General features: G+C 43.9%; 1 protein-coding gene across 2 annotated transcripts in view; it reads right to left on the bottom strand.

Annotated features, from left to right (window-relative positions):
• NCOA7 (nuclear receptor coactivator 7) overlaps positions 1 to 21,197 on the bottom strand; it is a 115,247-nt gene extending 94,050 nt beyond the window's left edge. The window contains exon 1 of one of the 2 annotated variants that reach the window (XM_060238854.1): positions 20,627 to 21,197. The gene's annotated coding sequence lies outside the window, so the exon portion shown is untranslated. The remainder of the gene's footprint in view (positions 1 to 20,626) is intronic. The other variant, XM_060238862.1, reaches the window with a different exon arrangement.
• Between the last annotated feature and the right edge of the window lie 4,102 nt (positions 21,198 to 25,299).

Raw genomic sequence — 25,299 nt, 5'->3', positions numbered from 1 at the left:
TGTTATTGTTTGATTTTATTGTTGATGTATCATGGTATGTACCATGTCCTGTAAGCCGCCCTGAGCCTGCCTCGGCGGGGAGGGCGGGGTATAAATAAAAATTTATTATTATTATTATGTGCTGTTCTACTGGGGGAATTACAAAGTAGGGAAAGGTCAAAGCAAGGGTGGCCAACTGTGACTCGAGAGCCACATGTGGCCCTTTCACACATATTGTGTGGCACTTGAAGCCCCACTACCCTGTTGGTTGGCAACTTGGAGAATGCATTTAAAGTTAAAGTTGCTTTCTTTCCATCTCTTCTTCCTCCATCTATTTGTTTCTTTCCATCCACCCACTCTCCTTCCTTCCCTCAAGCATCTGGCATTCATGTCTTGCAGCTCTCAATCATCTGCGGTTTATTCTATGTGGCTGTTAAATTAAGCAAGTTTGGCCACCACTGGGTCAAAGGAAGGGAAAGAGCTACATATTGTCTCTGGAAAGCAAGTACAACAAGAACACTGAATGACAAAGAAGGAACACTGATAAAAGTACAGGTCCCAGTAGACAGTTCTTCTCACTGGCTTAGGTTTGAGTGCTTTTAGCATTTTTTCACTCTCTAGGAATTGACATCTACCCATTTACCAACACACCTTTCAGAAAACATTTCATTACATCCTATTGCCTATGTAAAAAATTAATTCAGTTTAGGGAAAGCAGAAGGAACAGGAACTTTCAAAAAGATGGGAGTTCATACACATTGTGCAACACTGTGGAACACTGTTTTAATCTAGCACATCTTGACACAGCTATAGAGAAGCTGTTAATCCTCCCTCCCCTGGCACTAGTTCCCTATTTATTTGTTACTTTTGATTACTAGGCTGCCCATTCCCTACAAGCAGGTCTCATGGCAGCTTACATCATGCCTAAAACAGCAAGAACTGTGACATGAAATCTACTCTGGAGTTCTACACACAAGCACATCTTACAACTTCAGCAAGAGCACAGAACTCAAGAAGGAGGGATAAAATGAGAACCCACAGACACAGAAGACAGGTCTCTGACAATTTCACAAACTGAGTTAAGTAGCACCCTCTTGTGGGGGCCACTGCAAGTCTCCTTGCCTTCTTGAAAGCAAAACAAAGCAGTAAAACAAAACCTGAAAACAAGATCCAAGTCTAAAGAGCCAAATTACATCCACAAGGATAAGTACATGCATGAAGATAAAAGGATTTCTACCTTGCCAGTTATCTAATACCTGAATGTTAAGCATTACCAGGTTTGATCCTCTGTATTCTAATCACATTTTTGCATGTGATGCTAAAACTGCAACAGGAAGCACATTTACTTTAAGTAGATAGTCCCCTCTGCAAGCACCAGTCTTTTCTGACTCTGGGGTGACGTCGCATCATGATGTTTTCATGGCAGACATTTTACAGGGTGGTTTGCCATTACCTTCCCCAGTCCTCTACACATTCCCCCCAGCAAGCTGGGTACTCATTTTACAGACCTTGGAAGGATGGAAGGGTGAGTCAACCTTGAGCCGGCTACCTGAACCCAGCTTCCACCAGGATGACCATGAGCAGAGAGCTCGGACTGCATACATTCAACCAAATTCAGTGATACACTCGCACTGAATGGGGCAGATCTTTTAGTTTGGCAAGGATCATTTGTGATTGCTGTTAGTGCAGCAGGAGCCATTTCCAAATCAAATATACATTTTAGCCAATGTACTGATGCTTAAAGTACAAAAATGGATTTTAAAAATTGTGGGGGGAACTGCATATTCTCTCACTATAGAACATCAGCAAGGTAACTGCCATACGGGGCATATAATACATCAAGGAGAGTGGGGAAATAACCACAACTATGGTAACTCAGAAATGCAGTTAATGCTATTTAGCACACACACAAACTAAACCTGACACAGATTACAAACATTACAAAGCAAAAGTTACTGTTGCTATAGTAACTTTAACTCTGACATGCTATGCACAGTGTCCTGAGGCACAGCAGTATCATAATACAAAATTCTAAATATATTCAAGAAAAAATAATATTATCAAAACAGCCATTTTGCATTTGCACTTTGGGCACAACCTACAAATATCATAACATGGGATTGATGCTACCCATTTCCTATTTGCTGTGAGAAACACTAGAGCTAGATTTAGAAAAGTGGTATATAAATATTTATATTAAGGATAAGTTACAGAAATCCTTGCACTGCAGTTTCTAACAGCAATTATCCTTATGTCACATGGAAAACCTATATATTAAGAGCTGTTCACATAGAATATGGTTAGGCCTTAAATTTTATTTGGTTTTAGTCTAACAAATGGCTATGATTGAAATTCTTAAAATCCTTCATTTGTGGTGATAGGGTTTTTTTTTTCAGGATAGCAATCTTTATTGCATAAACTAGGTCATGATTACAATCCAGATGAAAGTACAAGGAAATCTGAAACTAGAAAACATTTAAACTGTTTTCTATAATTGGGGAAAAACTTGACAAGTCAAATGAGCTCAATCTGATTTACAAATCAATAATGTGTCAACTTCATTCCCCAGTTTTTTTAAAAAAAAAAATCTCCAAAGTCACGTTCATCAATTCAATATAAAGATTTGAAAGCAACAAATATTTTATATAGCCTTTAAACAACTAAAAATTGTGATTTTGTTGTTGTTGTAAATATGGCTTTCTACATAATTCATCTGCAAGAGAAGCTTGGAAAAATATGGCATCAGCACTGTAATGCTTAAGAGAATATAATCAGCACACACTTGAATCATTTGAGACTGCTAGCTAAGAAAAGCAATGTAAAAGAAACTCCAACTGGCATTTGTACAGTACCTCATACTTCACCATCTAAGCACTCAAACCATTAGTATGATTCATTGCTTTTACAGAAAGCACTTTGGGGAGGGGGAACTGCCCAGTATAATAAAGCTTCAAGCAGACAGTTGCCAACATTAGATTCCATCATTTTCATCCCTAATCATGTTGGCTCTAATCCAGAGATAACCGAGCACAACTACGTAAGTGCTATGCCTTAGCAGTAACATAGAATAATAACCATGTACAGTAGACTCTGAGAGAAGGCAAGTAAATGCATTTCCACCCACATAAGGTCAGCATGAAAAGCTCATCTTCATCTATTTTGGGGCAGTATCACCAGGAATTGCACTGGCTGGGTAGGTAACAAGAGCCCAATCTGACTCTCTTTTTATACATGATGCTCTGTTGTGTCAATTTATGAATGGAACATACATACTGGACTTGATCTTACAGCTCCTTGCACTATACACTGCTGTGGCAACGCAGCTTGCTTGCCAGTTGCCAACTGGTTTCCCAGTTTGTGTGGAACCTTACAGACTTACTATTTCAGTGTAACATAAAGCAAAACCCTGTGCTATAGTAAATTTGTTAGTCTTTGCAGTGCCAATGGTGCCACTGGACTTCGAACAAAGAAGAAACAAAAAACAGATAAGTTCAGACCAAAGATTCACTTGCCTGGTCAATGACAATTGAAACAGCCTCTGTTCCATAGCTGTTCTAGGCTGCAGCAAACATACTATATAGAATGGCTAACCTAATGATCACTTGCATTGCATAACAGATTCTCAGCTGAATACTGGCTGTGACATGATGGCAGTCATGTATCTGGAAAGCCAATTCTTCATTATAACCATAACACATGGCCAGTATGGGACAGCACCTACATCGTGTTTCAGGGGTTAAGGATCAAAAACAGACTACAGAATCACATTACCCTCCCCCCCCCCCCCCGGCCATACACACACAATTCTCCCCTCTTTGGTATGAAGCCCTGCATATCAAATTGCTTGAGCAATTCAAGCAAGATGAAAACACTGACCTTAGACAAATGTGCAGTGTTGTTTGCTAATATGTTTCAGCTGGTTTTGAAAATTCTAGCAAAGAGCATAAAATCCAACAGCTGATGTGTGGGACCAAAGCAAGCTGCACATGACTATAAAAATAAGGTCCACTGCTATGAAACATTAAATATTCATGCCTAATTAGTCAGGCGTGGATGGTACTGACATCATTTTCTGCAGAGCAGTGCATTTGACTGTTGACTCTGTACATATCATGCAAATAAAACTTGCCTATAGGCCAAAGCAATGTAATGCCCTGCGTATTTGTTCAGAGATAAAGTTAGGCAGGATCACTTGCCCTCATCAAACAATGGATGCGTCCGCACCAGTTACCCTTGCTAAATGTCTTTTCACCTTTTTCTTTACATTGGAGTACTGATCTTCTTCTGTCAGAGAGCTTAGAGCCAATGGCAGAGCACAAGCCTAGCAAACCCAAGGTAACAGGATAGGCCACATATGGGTCAATGAACTAATTCAGCATAAGGCAGTTAATTAGGTTTGTGTGTTCTTAGGACCAGCTTCCTCCTGGACAACTGAAGAAGTGTGCAGTGACTCACAAAAGCTAATACCCTGCCATGAATTTTGTTAGTCTTTAAGGTGCTATTGGTTTCTTATACTTTTTTCTGCTGCTACAGACAGACTAACATGGCTGCCCATCTTGATCTATCCCTGAGAACTGCTGGCTTACATTTGTTTGTTTGGTAAAATGCAGTTTTGATGTAAAGAGAACAAATGGATGTGAGGGAAAACCCCCTTACAGAACATCGTAATCACCAACTTGGTTGCCAAAGTACCTGGAGAAGTAACTCACACACGTCTGGCCAGAGAGTGTGAGCAAATCTATCCAGGGGCAAAAGGGACTTATGCAGTACAAGCAGCCATAACGCTACAAAAGCACTCAAGACCGGTACAAGAGTGCCCACCAGGAGAACGGATGGCTTCCCATCATTTCCGTATGACGTCCATCCCAGCCATGGAGTGAAGGAGACTGCGCCGCCAGGAGCTATCCAGGCGATAGTTTTGAAGCACTGACCATGGAATCCACCGTGGAGGGCTAACACCACATGCAGCCATCTTCCTACCAGGCCTGACTCCATTCCAACGAAGCGGACGGCTCACATACGCACCAGATGTCACCTGTGCCTGCAAGCAATCTACCCACCCCAGGAGTGGCTAATCGTCCAACCGCCACTGTCTTTGTCTAACGGAACTCAAGAAAAAGACGGGTGCCAAGGAGAAGACAGAAGAAGAGGAAGACCATCTTCAGCCAGAGCCAAGTTCCTTTGTGTAAACCGGGTGTTACCTAGGCCAAGATTTGACTCTCTATTGTCACCCTTTTAGACAAGCCTAATAGTCTTAAGTATCTCCACACCCAGTAATCTCTTCTATTCTTTTCCCCAACTGTCATTTTGGAGCCTCACTCTGGTCCATTTCAACCTGAAAGTTCACTCAGGTATCCAGGATCCAAGCAAGTCCATTGGTCAGGAATGGGCACCCACTTAGGTGCCACCAATGAACTTTCTATTGGCTGTCGCAGTAGTCCAGCCCTTATGGTCACTGCAAAACCTCCCCTTTTGGGGAGGTCATGCATCAGCTGACCACCTTCCTCCTCCCTCGTACCTCCCATCCCCTAAGGGCTCAAGAGAGTCCTTATAATCTGTGCTTCTAGCAGTATCCCAATTCCGCTGTCTAGATCCATCCCCGATTCTAAGGCCAAGTTTCGGGCCCCCTCTCCCACTCCCTCGCTCGTTGCCATTGGAGCCTTCCTTGAAGACTTCGATCAGTAAATATCACCCTGTTCACCCATGTGTTTCTCTATATCTCTATCTATTTTTCTTAGGACTGTATGAATGATTTTATGAGTATTTTATCTTGTATGTAAGCCTGTATTTTTCTGGAATAAATTTTAATTGTTTTACTTAATTAGAGTCCCTAATATTTTTAAGCATTACTTTCTGGACGTAGAATCCTGTATACACAGGTAAAAGATCCTGATTAAGCCAGGTGCCCACCTGACAATTCCCCATCCTTGTTTTGCGGGCATTTTGGCTTACATGGATGGGGGGGCAACCTTAAAGGGCCCTCCTGTGTTTGTCAGAAACAACTCTGCCACTGCTTTCTAAATTAGTTCTTTTAAACAGTAAAATTTCTAAAGCTGAAATCTCTAGATAATGATTCCCACACCGAAGGAAAAGGAAGTGTCCAGTAGTCTGGATTATACTAATAGCATTACAGAAGAGATAAGTAACTGTAATGGAGGTGGAAAAAAACAGGAAGTTATGCGTTCATCAGAAATAAGTAGAGCGTTAACACTGAAGGCAGTACACTGCTCCAGTTATTTGAAGCATACGTAGTGACAAAGCATGCAAAAAAATTACATGTTGTACCTACCCTAAAACTGTAAATGCTTTATTGGATAAAAATAGTTCAATAAAATGTTTCTGGGTGGTAAAGTTAGCACACTCTAATGGTTGGAGGATTTTTTTTTAAAAAAAATCAATGTTAGGCACTTTCTGTGCAACCATTAGCAGCTCAGCAGGAGTTAAGGAGTTAGGCAAAACTCAATTACTTATACTGCACAGAAGATCTGCACAGAAGATCAGCACAGATAATAATCCCCCTTCAGTTCTTAGGAGGGGGGGGATTTAGGAGCCAGTAACAGCAATTGCACAGACAAGTTCTACTTGAACAAATACATAATTTGCTAATTCTTCAACCTCCTTTTGTTTGTTTTATTAATTTATATTCTGGACTCCTCCCTCCACACAATGGAATTCAAGGTGACTTACATAGGAATCCTGAAAAGTCTCCATCCATGAACTGACCAAACGCAGGCCTGTTTAGTGTCAGCAAGACTGCTGTATCCAGTTGTCCTCCCCACATAATTCAGGTCTTCTATGAAACTACTGGGCTACACCTGCATCAACTTTTTAGTAGATGGAAAAACAAACCCATACATACAACCAAATTAGTTTCAGATTGTATCACCTACTGACCTCATGTGCATTCAGTTTGCTAAGAGCCTAATCCTGGTAGTGTCTATTTGCATAAAGTCACCTAAGTGTCCCCATCCATGCTAAACAGAAACTAAAATAAACTAGTAACAAACATCCAACTTAAACTTTAGTAATCTTATTACATAATGAAAGACAAGAAAATTGTGTGGTAACAGGAAAACACATTGAAAGAGGTGCACCACCTCTGTCCCTCCTCAAAATATAAGGTATAAATATAATCTCCATGATGACCTGAAACTGTATAAACATTTAAGCTCTCCAGCAGGGTGCAGAGAGGGAGCAGACCTTAAGACCTAATCTTGTCAGTATCATGTGAAAAATGCTGAGCAAGCATGAAGCTTTAAAACAGTGCTGGAATCTGCTTCCACCCCAACTTTCTGGGATCTAATATCTGATCCCTCCAGCTGGAAACATAAATGCTAACAAGGTCCAGATATCTCTCTAAAACCAGGTAACATAAACCAATCTCTTCAAGAATTAATACACAGGAAGCACTTGGTAGTCCTTGTATTAACAATGCTAGAGATAAATTTAAGATGTTACACAAGGTACAGAGACAGTTGAAGAAGCCAAAATAGGTAGTTCTACTTTGTGTTGTGCATGGAAGCCCATGGGCACACTTTTGTCCCAGGCTTATTCTCTTCCAGCTGAAAAACAGCTCTCTATTTCTACCCCAATTCTGTATGTCAGTCAACTTAGCAGGTTAATAAGTGGGTAAATTAACTCCTGCTCAGATCAAACTGTAATAAATCTGTAACACAGCCAAGCCCTGGGACACAAGGTAAACTGAAATCTCACATACAGAGTACTAGCAGCCCCTGAGGGATCAAGCTGGTATCTAAACTCACCAAAGGAAGCAGTTGGACTTTATACAATGAGCATTTTTCATGCACAGAGGTCAATATCCTTATGAAGCCAAGCAGTATAATTGCTTTTTGGCAAAAGGTCTCTGGAACTTGATTAATAAAGCATTCAGACTAGAACAGCATTGTGTGCAGTTCTGCTGGGCCAACATATTCTAGAAATGACTAAAGCTGACACTCACCTGCAACACAGCAAGTCTCCAATAATATGCTACAATGTATACACGGTTTACCCCTGTGGCATCAGATCTACTGGCCTTAGTGCAATAAATCAGCAGAGACTCAGAGCACAACTCTTTGTCCCTTCAGGTGTACATCTGGTTACTGAGCCTTTGTTTTCTGGTATCCAGTATGGAAGAGTTTTTAGAACTTTGGTTTTCTATGCCCTTTACAATCAACATGTACATCCATATACAAACATGACCATCAGTTGTCTCTTCTGCTTAACCACAGCCACAACTTCTCCCCCCCTCCCATTACTTCCACCTTCTCAGGACTACCCTCCCTAATTTTCTCTCTGCCCCTTTTGCTGCTGCAGCTTCTGTAATCCACACTGCTGCTTTCCCCCTATAAACTACCCAGTCCTCTTCCTACTAACCCACCTTAACAAAGGAACACAGGCAAAAAGGCTGAAGACTGTCTTTGCTAAACACTGACTAGGGAAGCTTACAGATGAGTCAACAAAGAGGACAACCAGTCTTACAAAAAGTTGTCACACCACAAGTGCTAGTCCAGCAGTATTCAAATTGTTGGAGACACCATGCAAGAATTTGCAGAGAGCCACAATGATCTATAAAACTTTTGCATCTATGGAAGAAGCAATAATACTACTTAAGACTTCAGCTCAGTCATTATTTCAGAAATGCGTATCCCATATAAATCTCAGCCCAAAGGTTTCCAAGACAGACAACAAAAATCAATAATGAAACCATCACTGATTAAAATAAATCACTAGTGAAAAACCAGAAACAGTTTAGTTGTTTATCTAAATGAAATCACCTTTGCTTTTCCCACATTTTTATTCAAAGCCTCTCCCCACACACCACTTCCAAGTTGGAAATGTGTATCTGTTCATTTCATTACAAAAATAAACAAAAGTCTTGTGGCCACTTAATCACTAACTTTTAAAATGCTAACATACAGCCCACTCATCAGATGTATTAGGCATGAAGCAAAGTGGGCTTTTAGTCTTCAGAAACTTATGCTGCAATAAAGAATTGTTAGTCTGAGGTACCTTGACCTGGATAGTCCAGCCCTAGTTAGTATTTGGATGTGAGACCACCAAGGGTCACTACCCAGAGGCAGGCAATGGCAAATCACCTCCAAATCTCTTGCTTTGAAAACCCTGGTGGGTCACCATACATCAGATGTTATTTGACAGCCAAAAAAAGAAGTGTCACATGTTTTATGTTTTTTTGTGGGGGGGGCGGCTTAATGTATTGGTCTTAGAGATACCATAACATTGTGTTGTTTTACCAGCAACCAACAACTCTGACATTTATTTTCATTCACATAACTTGGTAGCAGTTGTTCCTATTTCTATGATGAAATACAGAAACTGATGACTAAAGAAATGTTCGTCATCTATATTAATAAGCAATACAGACTTTCAGGTATTTTGTAATAGTGGTATTGTTACATTTCTTTAGTTGTGAAGTATGCAACCAATCTCTAAACAGACTGTACAGTTTCAGTTGGGAACCAAAATTCACACATCAGAAGCTATTAGTAGAATGTGATTTCCTTTCTCATCATCACTAGCTGGACTATAATTGCTATTGGGCTTTTGTGACCAGCACAGTTATGTGACTGGTATGGTACAGACTGGTATAAACAGAAGTCTTCTGACTCCTTAAAGGCTAACAGTGTTTTATTCCATTCATGCACTACAGCCAACTTCATCAGATGCATCATAGCTGGGCGATTATTATGAACAATACATGGGATGTCACCCAGTCCCCAGCTTACACCATATAGTTCAATTTGCTTGAGGATAAACAGTTACTCTGTTCTGTTTCACAGCTATTTTTAGAAGGGGGAAATAGAACAAAAACAAAATCAAGGCTACCAATTCTTCCATAACCATGCCTTGCCATTCCAGAACATTATTTGCCTCAGTGATGGAATGCACTTTTAAAACTAAAACTAAAAGTTTATAAATGTTGTACAAACCAGTGAAGGACTGTGAAGGGTAAATTCCTCAAAGAAACAGAAGGCCTTGAGTGACAGGCTGCTTCAAGGAGTCTGATTGATTAGTATCAGCGGAACAGAGAGAAACTTCTGAACTGGATGCTGTGAATTCAGTATTATTATTTATTATTATTAATAGTTTATTTATATTCCGCCCATTGCCCCATGGAGGCTCAGGGCAGAGTACAATGTGATAAAATCACATTAAAATCATATATTAATAAGAACAATTACAATTATTTCATAAACAAATAGCTCGGCAGAACAGTTTTGATGAGATGGTGCAGCTGGACAGTGCAGGAAGTCAGCACAGTAAGATATACAGTATATATAGTAGGGGAGGCTGACCGATCTAATGGGCAGATGCCCGCCGCCTCACCCAAAAATCTGGCAGAACAGCTCTGTTTTACTGGCCCTATGAAAGGCTAATAAGTCAGGTAGGGCCCGGATCTCTATAGGGAGCTGATTCCACCAGGTTGGGGCCAGGACCGAAAAGGACCTGGCCCTGGTAGAGGCAAGACAGGCATCTTTTGGTCCGGGGACAGTCAACCTATCCTGGGAGACCGAACGAAACGACCTCCAGGGCATATACAGGAAGAGACGGTCCCACAATATGCTGGTCCCAGGCTGCATAAGGGTTTGAAAGTCAGAACTAACACCTTGAAGCTGATCCAGTACTCTATAGGCAGCCAGTGCAGGCCACGAAGCACCGGCCGTATGCTCACCCGTATAGGTGATGCAGTTAGCAGGCAAGCTGCAACGTTCTGCACCCGCTGCAGTTTCTGGATCAGCTTTAAGGGCAAGCCCGTGTAGAGCAAGTTACAGTAATCTAATCTGGAAGTGACCATTGCATGGGTCACTGTGGCCAAGTCTTGGGAGGAGATATGATGCTAGTTGCCTGATCTGCCATAGATGGTGGAAGGCAGACCTGGCAGCTGCCGCGACCTGGGCCTCCATGGAAAGTGAGGCATTCAGGATCACTCTTCACCTGTTGGATTGGCACTAAAACCGTGCCATACAAGGGTGGGAGCTGAGTACACAAACCTCCTCGACTCAGGCACAGAACTTCCATCTTTGCTGGATTTAACTTCAGTTGGCTCTGCTGTAGCCATCCTGCTACGGCTCCTAATGCCTTGGACAGGTGTTCAGGGGCAGAAGACAATCTGCCATCCATCAGCAGATAGATCTGAGTGTCATCAGCATACTTGTGACAACCCAGTCCAAAACCTCAGGAAATCTGGGCAAGGGGGCGCATATAGATGTTAAATAATATGGGTGAAAGAACAGCTCCCTGAAGCACTCTACATATAAGTGGGTGGCACACAGAGGTTTGCTCACCCAGCCTCACCCTTTGTCCCCGCTGCTGGAGAAAGGAGGAAAACCATTGCAAGGCTGTCCCCCGTATTTCGGTGACGGCGAGGCGGTGGGTCAATAGGTCTGTCGCGCCCTGGGCACCCCTCCCGGTCTCCCAGCGCCGCCGTCGCCCCTCCCGGGCTCTCTGGGGCGTTCCCCGGAGGTCTCAGAAACAGGGGTGGGAGCCGGGTTACTTCACCACAGGCCCCCGTTCCCCTCCTGGCTGTGCTGCGGCTCCTGTCCCTCTCTCGCGCGAGGCAGCCTCAATAAGCACTGGCCAGCTTCCTCCCCGACCTCCTCCTTCCCTTCCTTTATCTCCCCAACCCAGTCCTCCCCCTTCCTGGGTTCTGCCCCTCTCTGGCTCCTCCCCCCCTTCAAAGCCCCAGACGCCCGGGAGAGGCGAGCCGGGCCTGGGCTGCCTGGGCGTGCCTCGGGCATCCCGGACCTCTGCAGCGTGCTGGGGTGTGGCGTCTCTCGCCGCCACGGGTCAGGCGGCTCTCCTCCTCTCTGCCCAGCGCTGGGCTCAGCTTCTCCCTCCTGCTCCCCGATGTCTCGCTCTGGCCAGGCTCCTCGGAGACGGGCTCGTTGGCTGAGAGGCATCGTTCGGGCGGCTGTTGGCACCCCCTCAGCCCAGGTGAGGGGTGGGGCCGCCGCGGGGGCTTGGGAAGGTGTGGGAGGCTCTCGGGACGGCGGCAGGGGCCGGGAGCGGCTGGCAGGCACGGGGGGGGGGGGTCCCCCTTGCGTAGTCCTCGCTCGGGCTGGGCGGGACAAGGTCATAATCAACCGAGTCAAACACTGTTGATAGGTCAAGAAGAATCAGCAGCGCCGACCCGCCTTGGTCCAGATGTCTTCTTAGGTCATCCGTGAGGGCAACTAGTACCGTCTCTGTCCCATGGTCTGGGCGGAAACCGGATTGGAATAGGTCCAGGGCGGATGTTTCATCCAAGAAAGCCTGTAGCTGCTCCGCCACTGCTTTCTCAACTACCTTTCCCAGAAACGATAAATTCAAAACTGGGCGGTACTTGGCTAGAACCATAGGGTCCAGTGAAGGTTTTTTCAAAAGTGGCTGAATTTCTGCCTCCTTTAACTTCTCTGGGAATGTCCCACTTGTCAAGGACAAGCTGACAATGTCACCTAGAGAAGATGGGTGTCATCAGCATACTGGGTGACAACTGGTTTCAGCCCTAGCTGAGAAGAGTACTGACAGATTCAGAATTCATCCCTGACTAAGAACTTTTAACACAGACTGCAGAACTGGAGAAAGTGGACAACGATGAGTGGGTAGTTAGACAAAAACTTCCATTCAGGCCACAGGAAAGGGGAAAGATCTTGTAGCGAAAGAAGGAATTTCCCTACCCAGTTTAAACAGGGTGATAGCTCTGTTTAGTACAGAGTACAGAGATCCCTGGTCTGGTGTGGTTAGAAACTGCCTTTAGAGACCTTAAGAATCATAGAGTTGGAAGCGACCTCTAGGGTCACCTAGTCCAACCCCCTGCACAATGCAGGAAACTCACAAACACCTCCCCCTAAATTCACAGGATCTTCACTGCTGTCAGATGGCCATCTAGCCTCTGTTTAAAAATCTCCAAGGAAGGAGAGCCCACCACCTCCCAAGGAAGCCTGTTCCACTGAGAAATCACTCTAATGGTCAGGAAGTTCTTCCTAATGTTGAGTCGGAAACTCTTTTGACTTAATTTCAACCCACTGGTTCTGGTCCTACCTTCCGGGGCCATGGAAAACAATTCCACACCATCCTCTATATGACAGCCCTTCAAGTACTTGAAGATGGTGATCATATCACCTCTCAGCCGCCTCCTCTCCAGGCTAAACCCCGCCAGATCCTTCAACCTTTCCTCATAGGACTTGGTCTCCAGACCCCTCACCATCTTTGTTGCCCTCCTCTGGACTCATTCCAGCTTGTCTATATCCTTCTTAAAATGTGGTGCCCAAAACTGAACACAATACTCCAGGTGAGGTCTTACCAGAGCAGAGTAAAGCGATACCATCACATCACGTGATCTGGACACTATACTTCTGTTGATACAGCCCAAAATTGCATTTGCCTTTTTAGCCACCGCATCACACTGTTGACTCATGTTCAGCGTATGATCCACTAAGACCCCTAGACCCTTTTCGCACATACTACTGCTAAGACAAGTCTCCCCCATCCTATAACTATGCATTGGATTTTGCATGCAGAACTACCTAAATGCAGAACTTTACATTTATCCCTGTTAAAATTCATTTTATTGATTTTAGCCCAGTTTTACAGCCTGTCAGGGTCATCCTGTATCCTGTTTCTGTCTTCTTCTGTGTTTGCAACCTCTCCCAATTTAGTATCATCTGCAAATTTAATAAGCATTCCCTCTATTCCTTCATCCAAATCATTTATAAAGATGTTGAACAAAACAGGTCCCAGGACAGATCCTTGAGACACTCCACATGTCACTCCTCTCCAAGAGGATGAGGAACCATTCACAAGCACTCTTTGGGTGCGATCCATCAACCAGTTACAGATCCACCTAACGGTAACAGGATCCAAACCACATTTTACCAACTTGCCAACAAGGATAGTATGTGGAACTTTATCAAAAGCCTTACTGAAATCAAGATAAACAATGTCTACAGAAATTCCCTGATCCAGCAAGGTAGTCACTTTCTCAAAAAAAGAGATAAGGTTAGTCTGACATGACTTGTTCTTGAGAAAACCATGCTGGTTCTTAGTAATCACATCCATTCTTTCTAAAGGTTCCAGGACTGACTGTTTGATTATTTGTTCTAAAACTTTTCCAGGTATAGACTTCAAGCTGACGAGTCGGTAGTTACCCAGATCCTCTTTTTTCCCCTTCTTGAAGATGGGGAAAACATTCGCCCGCCTCCAATCTTCTGGTACCTCTCCTGTTCTCCAAGAATTCTCAAAAATAATAGCTCAGAGTCAGTTAAAAACTCAAGATGAATACTAGTGTTTCAAGATAAGGGGTTGGGTACTGAAAACAGTGTATCAGCCTTCTAGAAAAAGAAAAGAGTCAGAAAATACTCAAAGTGTACTGAAGTGTTTGGGGACAACACTGAAACAAAAAACTCTCAACAAAAAGGTTTAAGTCACTGTGAAAAGCCAAAGAAACTCTCATTGGTCGGAAATATAAGAACTAAAGTATTTACCTCAGAGTTGTTTATTGAAGTTATTGATTGAAGCTTTGCAGGCCGTGGCAACTTGGCTTAGGCTGAGTGGGCTGAAGTTGAACCCGACGAAGACAGAGGTCCTTTGCGTGGGTCGCAGTACTCTGGGGAGGGAAATTCCTCTCCCGGCTTTCAGCGGTACACCGGGTCAAGAGCCTGGGGGTTTTACTGGAGCCTTCATTATCAATGGAGGCCCAGATAGCAGCCACTGCCAAGTCGGCGTTTTTTCATCCGAAGCAGGCACGGCAGCTGGCCCCCTTCCTAGAGCGCCGGGACCTAGCAACAGTGATTCATGCAACGGTCACCTCAAGATTGGACTACTGTAATGCCCTCTACATGGGGCTGCCTCTGTGCCAAACCTAGAAGCTGCAGCTGGTGCAGAACACAGCGGCTAGGTTGTTATTAGGGCTCCCAAAGTGGGAGCACATACGGCCGGGCCTGCATGGACTGCACTGGCTGCCAGTTATATATCGGGTTCGTTTCAAAGTGCTGGTTATTACCTTTAAAGCCCTATATGGCCGAGGACCTGTCTACCTAAGGGACCATCTCTCCCCATATGAACCCCAGAGAGTACTGAGGTCAGCGGGGAAGAACCAGCTGACTATCCTCGGGCCAAAGGAGGCAAAACTCCAAAATACTCGAACATGGGCCTTCTCTTTTGCAGCGGCACACCTTTGGAACCAGCTCCCGGAAGAAGTGCAGGCCCTGCAGAGCCTTGAACAGTTCCGCAGGGCCTGCAAGACCATTCTTTTTAAGGTGGCCTTTGCCGACTGAATGATCGAATGATTTGCTTAAAGTGACTTGCCATCATATTTGCTGATAGAATAGTACCAGAAATGTTGGTTTTAACTTAGTATTAGAATATTTTTAAGATTAATGTTGTTTTAATATCCATTGTATAACTTACTGTATGAAATGCTGTTAGCCGCCCTGAGCCTGCTTCAGCGGGGAGGGCGGGATATAAATAAAATATTATTATTATTATTATTAAAATATTTTGTTATTTTTGAATTTCAAACCACCTCAAGTGCCATTTGTTTAAGTTAAAATGGACTCTTCCTGATTCTTCCCTCAGGTTCCTGGGCTGAGCCAGCAGTCAAAATATTGAACTGTGACAGGGTGAGACAGCCAGAATTCTTCAGCAAAGAAGAAATCACATTATTAGGGCAGCTCAAACGGTAAAGAGAAACAGAAAGGGAGGGAAGTGGATGAAAACATCATAGCCTCTACCACTGGAAAACACGTACTACTTGATTCATTGTAAAGAAGAAAATAAGATCTCAACACTTCATACAGGAACAGGTATCTCTTAATTGTTGGAGGACTTCAGCACCAGTGGCTTGTTCAACATTAGTATTACAAGTTGTTCTTCAAATACTGTTCAACTCTGAGAGATTTGTGCCTTTGCATTCAGTTCCACAATTTTACCTACAGTGCAACCATGTACAAAGTTGCAGTGTAATCCTGTACAAAGTCCAAAGTTGCATTCTAATATCAATGCATTTAGACAATTGTAACTGCATAAAATTGCACTGTAAATGCAACACATACAGCATGGGTACTCCATCTTGCTGAACTCATGGGCATTTTCCAAATTTTGATAATATAGTGAACACTGCAACAATATGGCTGCCGGGGGGGGGGCTAGACCCACTTGCAAAATGTTTGGAGACTTCAAGCCAAGTTTCTTCCTGTGGTGGAAGCAGCTGTTTCCAAATGGGTGCTTCCTGGGCTCTTCTGAAGCACTTCCTACTCCAATGTTGTGAGAAAATTAGAATTTGATGTTTGCCTTGAGGACTAAGAAACACCAGGATGCTGCTGCCATGACACTGGGGGATCAATATCATATGGTGAATATATCCTAAACCACCCCACAGTTTTTCTCTTAGAGACATGTAACTAGGGGGTTGTAGAGGAAAGAAACAATAGCAGTTAAGCACTGACCAGCTTTCCTTCATTATGTTCCTTCTGCTGTGACAGTTCTGATCCCACCTTTCCAGCACACTGAAGCAGTGCTCTCAGCCCCACCTACCTCACAGGGTGTCTGTTGTGGGGAGGGGAAGAGAAAGGAGATTGTAAGCCACTCTGAGACTCCTTCAGGTGGTGAAGGGTGGGATATAAATTCAATCTCCTCCTTCTAAAGGGCTATGATAACTTATTTTCCCCCTGAGTAGTTAAAAATTAACCCAACTCACCAGAAGGGACTTCAATATGAGAGCATACTGATCAGAGCCTGCAGAGTGTGTTCATCCTTCTCAGTTGGCATTCTCTCTCCAACAAACATGCCAAATTATCTACTGAATTAACTCTTCCAAAGTATAGAAGGGCTTTTGTGCTAGTGCACCTGAATGCTCTACCTTCTGCAGTGACACCAGGAAGATACAGTGGAATTCCATATTCAGATAGACTCTGCAATTGTAGCAGCAACAAATTGACTCTGTGGACCACATCTTCTTTGATTGTCCGAAATTCTCTGAACTAAGAGCTGAATTGATCTCCCCATTATTTAATCAGAACTCTCTTTCTCCAGAAGTGAAATCATCCTGGGTACTCTGCGTATGGCAGAATTTTTGGCAGCTGTTGTTAAATTACATGATAACTGACTTTTAGGTTTTCTTCCTATGGGATCAGGGTTTGCTGTTTATGAGTTAGGCTGTAAAAGCATTAGGTAGTAAAGTCCCATGATTTTTAGATCCAAGAAACATGTCACTGCTACAGATTTTTTTAAATAACAATAAAATAGATCTAATAGATTTGAAAATCAGGCATAATAAGGATTTTTCATCCATAACATTTCACTTGAAGATCTCTTCAATATACCTTTTTTAACAAATAAAAAAGGAAGCATCAATTTTTGTAAAATTTCCAGAATCAAGAAAAAAAGCAATGTGACAGCACAACCAGCATGGAACTGCTGCTCCTATCTAGCACTGTAATCAGCACTGACATTTAGAAATATCACACCTGATGGCATTCTCCATCCTACTGGTAAAGTCTCAGAAGTCCTGAATCTGGGATTCTTACCTGCCTATGTCATTATTGCAACTAGCTCTTAGGCAACTCAAACTGAACTTCATATTCTGCAAAGACTTTTGCTTGCAAGCAACAAGTTGTGTGAACAGTTCCATTTATAACATATTGACAACTTACACCTCAAAGATGGCTATAATCTGTATTCCTTAGCAACAGCTATGTGTGACATTTAAATTCCTAAATTATGGTTAAGGGTTGTCAACAAAGCAGGGTGTGAAATTATAGTTTCAAGTGTTTTTGCAAAGCATGGTCCTTATCAACCATAGTTTAGTATTCCATATGCTCTGAGCAAACCACAATATAGCCCTTGCAATTTGCCACTTGGAACAAAACTTTGCTCTGCAAGCTAAACCATAGTTTTACTGATTAAAATATTTGACATTTTCATCAGGATTAAGAGAACCATGGGTAAGTGCTAACTATAAAGGATTATGTCTGCACTAGGTTTGAGCCATGCGAAAAGTGTTCATCACACAGTTCACTCTTCAAGATCGCTATGCAAGTCCCAAATATATATATGCAGGGCTTTCAGAGATGAACATGTTTTAAATTCCTGATGAAATTTTTCAGTGACTTAATGCTATGCTTACATCTGTGTGTTGCTTAGTATTTTTACATTAATTGGTAACCTGCTCTAAGCTGATTTTTATGCACATTGATCTAAAACAGTAAATATTGGTTCATGCATTAGTTTAAAAATGTCATGATCTTCATAAAGCTTGTTAAACAATGTTTAAGCACACCTGAACACTACCCCCAAGCACATCTGAATCAATTTAGGAGCAAATGTTTACCATTAGGAGCAACTCCATTTATTCCCGAGATATGAGAACATGAATCATGAGAAAAACAATTACAGTGTAAAAACACTGTAAATACATAGTAATGCCAATACATTACTATGTATTTACTAAAAAAATTAATGATGAGATGCTAAAATCAAGCCATCTACAAGGAAAAAGTCTGCCTGAAAACGTGGTGAAAGCAACGTCACCCCAGAGTCAGAAACAACTGGTGCTTGCACAGGGGACTACCTTTACCTTTTTACAAGAAAATACTACAAATAATCTATATTTCAGTTTTCTCTATTCTATAGGCTCATTATGACTAAGTTTTTTAATCATGATACAGGATACCTAATGTTGCTGTCACAACTGAACCTCTACAGAGAAGAAAACCAGTACTAAGATTTTTTTTAAAACCACCTTAAAAGAATAATGTTAACTCTTTATTGTGTTAAACTAACTGAAATGGGCTTCAGCGAACATGCATGATACAAGATATCTTTTCCCTCACTAATCTTTTAACATATAATGAATAGCAACTTCCATTTTTAAAAGTATATGTTTTAAGGCATTATTCAGTGGACCTTGCTTCCATGTTCATGAGACTGAGATGCCAGGGATTTGAAAATGCTATAGTGAGATAAATTCTGGCCATTACAGAGAGCCTTTTCTGGGAGAACCGGGTTTGATTCCCCACTCCTCCACTTGCATCTGCTGAAATGGCCTTGGGTCAGCCATAGCTCTGGCAGAGGTTGTCCTTGAAAGGGCAGCTGCTGTGAGAGCCCTCTCCAGCCCCACCCACCTCACAGGGTGTCTGTTGTGGGGGAGGAAGGTAAAGGAGATTGTGAGCCGCTCTGAGACTCTTTGGAGTGGAGGGCGGGATATAAATCCAATATCTTCTTCTTTTTATTCTCCATTTTTCATATATTTTTTTTAAAAGGTTAAACAATTACATTTAAAAACCAACATTCTTTCACAAGCCTGGATGTAGAACAGTCCAGTCACAAATATTTTCTATGTACATATTTAAGATTGCATTAAAATGTAATCCTTAATGCTGCACTTGGTACTGTTCACCATGTTAGTAATACTCAGGACCAACAGGAGTGTGGAGTTCACACAAAGCAGGGAGGGGTGTGCGATCAGGACCAACCCTGCCATTAGAAAAACTAGGCGACTGCCTCAGGTGCTGGCCTTCTAGGGGCAGCGAAATGGGTGCCCCCCATGTGACTCAGTGACATTATCAGTGCATGGGAAGTACCAGAAGTTAGCCTTGCCTAGGGTACCAGACAGTCTAGGGCTGGCCCTGGATATGATTTTAGAAATACGGATTCTGAGAATCCCCAAAGAGCCTATTTATTTCTAATACCTATATGTATGTTTTCTTTCTAAACAGCTAGCTAAGCATGTCATTGATCTCCCCCAATACATTATATACAACCTGAAGTTTTGCTGACATGCTAAAATACTAGTGCTTTGTGCTTCAGTGCCTTATTACAATAAATTCAAACCACCACCACCCTTCCTAAGGGCCTGAAGAAAGTTCGGCATTTCAAAAACAATGAGCAAACAGAGGGCTAGCAACCCCCCCTCCCACACTCACTCAAAAAGAAGTAAGATACATCCTGGTCCATCATGAATGCAAACATTCTGTCAAGGGTGAGAAATCCCTTTGAAGAGATGAGCAATAACCATTTTTTTATATATGAACCATAATTCTCTCCCTATCATGGTAACTTGGTAGCTTGGAAAACGGGTGTGATGGTTTTCCATTAACATAGCCCACACACCACAGATGCCATAATTACGCTCTCCCTGCTAGTCAGATACCCCTCATAAGCAAAGGAACGTGCCTTATATTACTCTAGGAGGAGAGCTTTACAGGTACTACTACCTATTAGGTATTCGACAACACCACACAACAAACGAGGAAGCGAGAGGCTGACACTTCTCTTTTTCAGATCCGAGGAGGGGGCTGGGAGTAGCCACACCCACCTAGAGAAGCTGGTCGCCTCCGTGGGCGCCTGAAGCTCCCTCTGCGGAGGAAGAAAATAAGGTCTTGCGGCTGAAGCCTGCCGACGGAAGGCGTTTCACTCTCTCTCTCTCAGTCTCCCCGCCTTCTCCTGGCCCGGAGCATCATTGAGTGCTCCCGAAAGGCTCGCTAGGAAGAGGGCAAATGCACAGCTGGTTTAGGGTACGTTTTCTGATGCACAAGCCAAATGTGAAAGGCCAGCCTCTCTCTAATGCAGCCCCACGCTGTGTTTCGGGGCGGGTTGCAGGCAGTGGCGGCTCTTACCATAGAGAAGTGACTCCCACCCGGCCACGTACCTCCAGAGAGAGGGCGATTACTGGAGCGATGTCTTCAGCCAAGGCTGGGGCATGTCTGGCCACCGCTGCGCAGGCTCTTGGCACGGCCGCCAAACGAGGAGCTCTTCATGCTCCTCCGGGAAGCATGAAGGCAGCCGGAGGGGAACGGGAAAAGCGGCAGCCTCAGACTCTCGGAGCGGATTGCGCAAGCCGGTCGCTAAGGAAGGCGGGCTGGCTAAGAGCCTCGGCTGCTGCTGCCGCAGTTACGGTTCAGCCTGCTAGCCAAAGCGCGCCCTTCCCGGTCGCCGGCGGGCATCACAAGGACAGTCGCTGCACCAGCATGGTCGCGCCCCCCGCCCCCGGGCGGACGCAGCCCTCCGTACTCCTACGTTCCGTGTGCTCACAACAACGCATTCTCCCGCCTCCCTCCGGCAGCTAATCTCCAAACGCTGCGTTTCATCCGAGCCAAACCTTCCTCCCCGCTACTCCACGCACAACTCCGCCCACATCCTCAGCGTGTCGCCCGCGTACAAAAGATGCGCAATGGTTCCCATCCCCACTTTCACACCGGGAACGCTTTTCTGCCGCCTTCTCTCCCAGGATCGGTCACTCAGCCTAAAAGTATCATTTGTCATCGCAGCTGGTATCAAATGCGATACACACATTCTGTACATCTGTGAGTTCGCGCACCCCTGTAGAATAGATTACAACTGGCTAGGCCACCAGCATGTGTTTTTTTTCCTTCATGTAATCATAATTACCTTGTTTTTATTTTTTAAAAATTAATTCTATTTTAATTTAAGTAGAGCTAGGACAACAGAATTCGTAGGAGGCAGTATTCTCAATAATCCTCATTTCAAAAGAAAAATAGCGACAGGAAGGGTGTGGTGCAATCCTAAAAACACTTCTTTGGGAGTAAGCCCCATCGAATAGGCCTGAGTTGGATTTTAAGTAGACCTGCATGGGAGTTTCAGATGGGTAGCTGTGCTAGTCTGCATTAGAGAAGAAAATCTGAGTCCAGTAGCACCTTAAAACACAAAATTTCCAGAATATAAATTTTTGTGAAGCCAAAGCTCGCTTGGTCAGAAAGCTTATACCCTGGGAAATTTGGTTGGACTTTAATGTGCTGCTGGACTCAAATTCTGTTTTGCTTAAAAGCAGTGCTTTTTTTTTTTAGAAAAAGCCCATCAGGAACTCATTTGCATGTCAAGTCACACCCCTTGACACCCAGTCAGCTGGAACTGCATTCCTGTGCGTTCCTGCTCAAAAAAAGCCCCGCTTAAAAGAGTTTTCTGTGGCTGCGTGTATCTGTGTAATGCAAAAGTCTACAAAGATCACTCAAGCCATTGTATGCCACAGCTTCAAGTCTTAAAATTTCATGCAATTAATTAGTGAACCTTGTTGAGCAATCCACTGAAAGTAAAACTAACATCTAGGAAACACTGAATGACAAGAACAGCAAACAGGCAGGTAGAACTGCCCTACCTGAAGGCAACTGAGAAAGCTGTGATGCTGACTTTTTTATTATTGTGAGGACACATAATTTGGAATGTTAACATAAATATAGAAGGTTTTGTATGGTTTTTAATAGAGAATATTTTCAAGGTGTTAATATACTACTGGAAAGGCATCTCACCTCTGTTTTTCAATGGGTGTGGAAATGCTTTCATAGGAATTATTGCTTTTTGCCAGGGATGCCCAACATGATGCCTATGGGTGCCTTGGTACCCACTGACTGTTTTTAGGAAGTGGAGGGACCAGGTTGGGGTTTTGCCCATCTAGGCTTCTGATTGGCTACTGCAGAGTTGATTGATTGCGCAGATTTTGTTTAAACGTTGCTTTGGCAGCAGCTGCCACCACAGCACAATAATCTATACTGTGTTACTGAAATTAAGCTGCTGTGGCAATCATTTTGTGGCTGACCTCACTCCTGCAGCAGCCATTTTGTTGCTGTACCCACCATGCTGTGTCAGAATTCCAAATGTGCCTGCAGGCTCAGCTTGAGGACCCCTGCTCTTGCCTATCGATTAGTTCAAAATTAAATGTGTGATATATGTATGGGGGGCTTTTCTTTTTTGCTGAGTTCCACTCAAATATACTGAGGTAACAAGCAAATCTAGCTAGAAGTCAAGATTGAAGGTGGTATAAACCAAAAATGCATACACATACTGTACATTTGTGAATAACAAAGGCTACCACCTCTAAACACTTCAATACAGAGTAAGAATTTAGCATGTGAAATATTTTATATCACTGTATTACCTTGCTAAGGAAAGTACACCTTTTATATTTCTGTCGTTGTACAAATTAAAGAAATGAAGCCAAGCGTGTGTGAGATGTCAACTTGGGTAATGATGGGAATGAACACTGTGCATATTCACAAGCTACTCTTGCTAACAAGCCTGGCAAAAAATGTTCTGTCCCTTCAACAGAAGCTTAATGAGATGGTCCGCTAAAGCTTTTCATGGCATTAAAGTCAATAATATTCTATTAAGCCTCTATTAAAGAAACAGAGCAGCTTTCTCCCACCTCCGGTCAAGTAAAAGTACTATTTTTCTATAGCTGAGCATGGCTGTGAACATGTGTTTTGAAATTGCAAGCAACTTGCAAGCTTGTTATGCCCTCCCCATGTCGTGACTCGAGCCTGGGGTAGGAAACGGCGGCTGCTAGCGTCCCGGCAGTCAGCCAGAACTTTTGCAGCCGGCTGAGGTTTTCAAGTAGCAGCACAGAAGTTATCTCAAACAGTCCAATTAGTCAAAACCATAAATCAGTCCGAGCCGAGGGATAAAGCAGGAAGCGTAAACACAGGAATGCTGAGGGTCTGGTAACCGGAAAGAATAGATACGAACGAAGCCGAAATACCAAAACAAGTCCACAGAGCAGAGTCACAGTCCAGAGTTCCGAAGTCCAAGGTCCAAGCCGGGTCAGAAATACGCGGGTTCTCACAGAAGTCACGAGGGTGCAGAGCGCGGTCACGTTCCAGGAGGATCGTTCGTTGCCAGCACAGTTTGCCAAAAGGCCAGGGTTGCAGATATACTGTGCTGGCTTGTTAACCCATTAGTATGCCGGGCTTAGATCTCTCCTCCCCCTCATGCGTGCTTCGCTTCTCCTGTTTCTTATCTCCTGCCGTCTCCTTTCACGGAGCCGGCTAACAGGTGGTGGAGATTCAGGAGGGGATGAGCTTGGGCCCGGCGTGGCCTGATCAATTCCAGGTGGCTCCTGCTGCCGACTTGCCTCCTCAGGACTTACGTCCAGAGCTGTTAAAGGCGCCTGCTCTGAGCTAGCAGGGGCTGGGTCAGGAGCGGGCATGACACCCCAGTCTGTTTAGATTTAGTTATGACAGGTGTGGGACCTGCAACGACTTGTGGAGGAGGAATCTCATTTCTTTTCCACTACTGTTTCCACTTTCCCTTCCCTGAAAATTTCCATAAGCGCTCCTCTTTTCCTTCTTCCTTTGCTCCTTCCCACTCACTAGCCAATCTATTTTCATTTCCCCCTGTCTTTAGCTCTCCCCATCCCCCCCACACAGCCTCTCCCTGGGAGGACTGCAACTTTCTGGCTGCTGGGCCAGGCCCAGCTGCACAATGAACCACTTGCAAGGACTTGGAGGGAGACACGTCATTTTCACCTTTATCCCTCCCTCCCCCCAACTAGGTATTTCCTCCTTCTCTAGTGCTGGCTGGGCCTTTCCTGTTGTGATTTTTTTTTAAAAAAGTTTTCAGATCTTTTAATGCAAACCTATGGCTTTTTTTAGGTTTATACAAAAATCTGTCTTGGATGTTCATGGCTTCAGTCTCCAGATTTAAATATCCACAGATTTTTTTTTCTCATTGAGAATTAAATATATTGACAAGTAGGGACCTGCGATACTCACATGGGAATCCCTTCCTCCTTTAAACTTTATTGGCCTCTCCAGTCACCACCAAGAGAGGGAAGGGATCCTTCCACAAGTATTGTGGATCTCACCTCTCCCTACTGTTGCTGCCACTGCTACTATGTCAGTGGTCACCTCTCTCCGAACCCTGCTCCAACATTGATGCCAGCAAACCCAGCATGGCTCCAAGTCTCTGCCGCTGGGCCCATGAAGGGTCCCAAAGTGCCTCTGCCCTCCAGTCTTCTGCTACGGGCCATCCATGTCCCCCCCATCCCATCCTCCCTAACCAACATCAAAGCTGAACAGCCCAGCATGGTTCCAAGCCTCTGGTTCAGGGCCTGCAACAGCTCCTAAAGCCCCTGTGCCCTCGAGGCTTCTGCTGCTTGGCCACCATGCTCCCATACACCCTGACATCAACACCAGAGAACCCAGTGTGATTCCATATCTCTGCTGCCAGGCTAGCAGAAGCTTAGGGTTGCCAAGTCCAATTTAAGAAATATCTGGGGACTTTGGGGGTAGAGCCAGGAGACATTAGGGGGGGAGCCAAGATCAAGGCTTTGACAAGCATAATTGGACTCCAAAGGGAGTTCTGGCCATCACATTTAAAGGGACTGCACACCTTTTCAATGCCTTCCTTCCATAGGAAATAATGAAGGATAGGGGGGCATCTTCTTTTGGGGCTCATAGAATTGGACCCCCTGGTCCAATCATTTTGAAACTTGGGGGATATTTTGGGGAGAGGCACTAGATGCTGTACTGAAAATTTGGTGTCTCTACCTCAAAAAACAACCCCCCCCCCGGAGCCCCAGATACCTGCGGA

Source organism: Heteronotia binoei, chromosome 1, assembly GCF_032191835.1.
Source record: "Heteronotia binoei isolate CCM8104 ecotype False Entrance Well chromosome 1, APGP_CSIRO_Hbin_v1, whole genome shotgun sequence".
Classification (NCBI taxonomy): domain Eukaryota; kingdom Metazoa; phylum Chordata; class Lepidosauria; order Squamata; family Gekkonidae; genus Heteronotia; species Heteronotia binoei.
The sequence above is the reverse complement of the archived record's forward strand: the minus strand, read 5'-3'. Positions and strand labels throughout refer to the sequence as shown.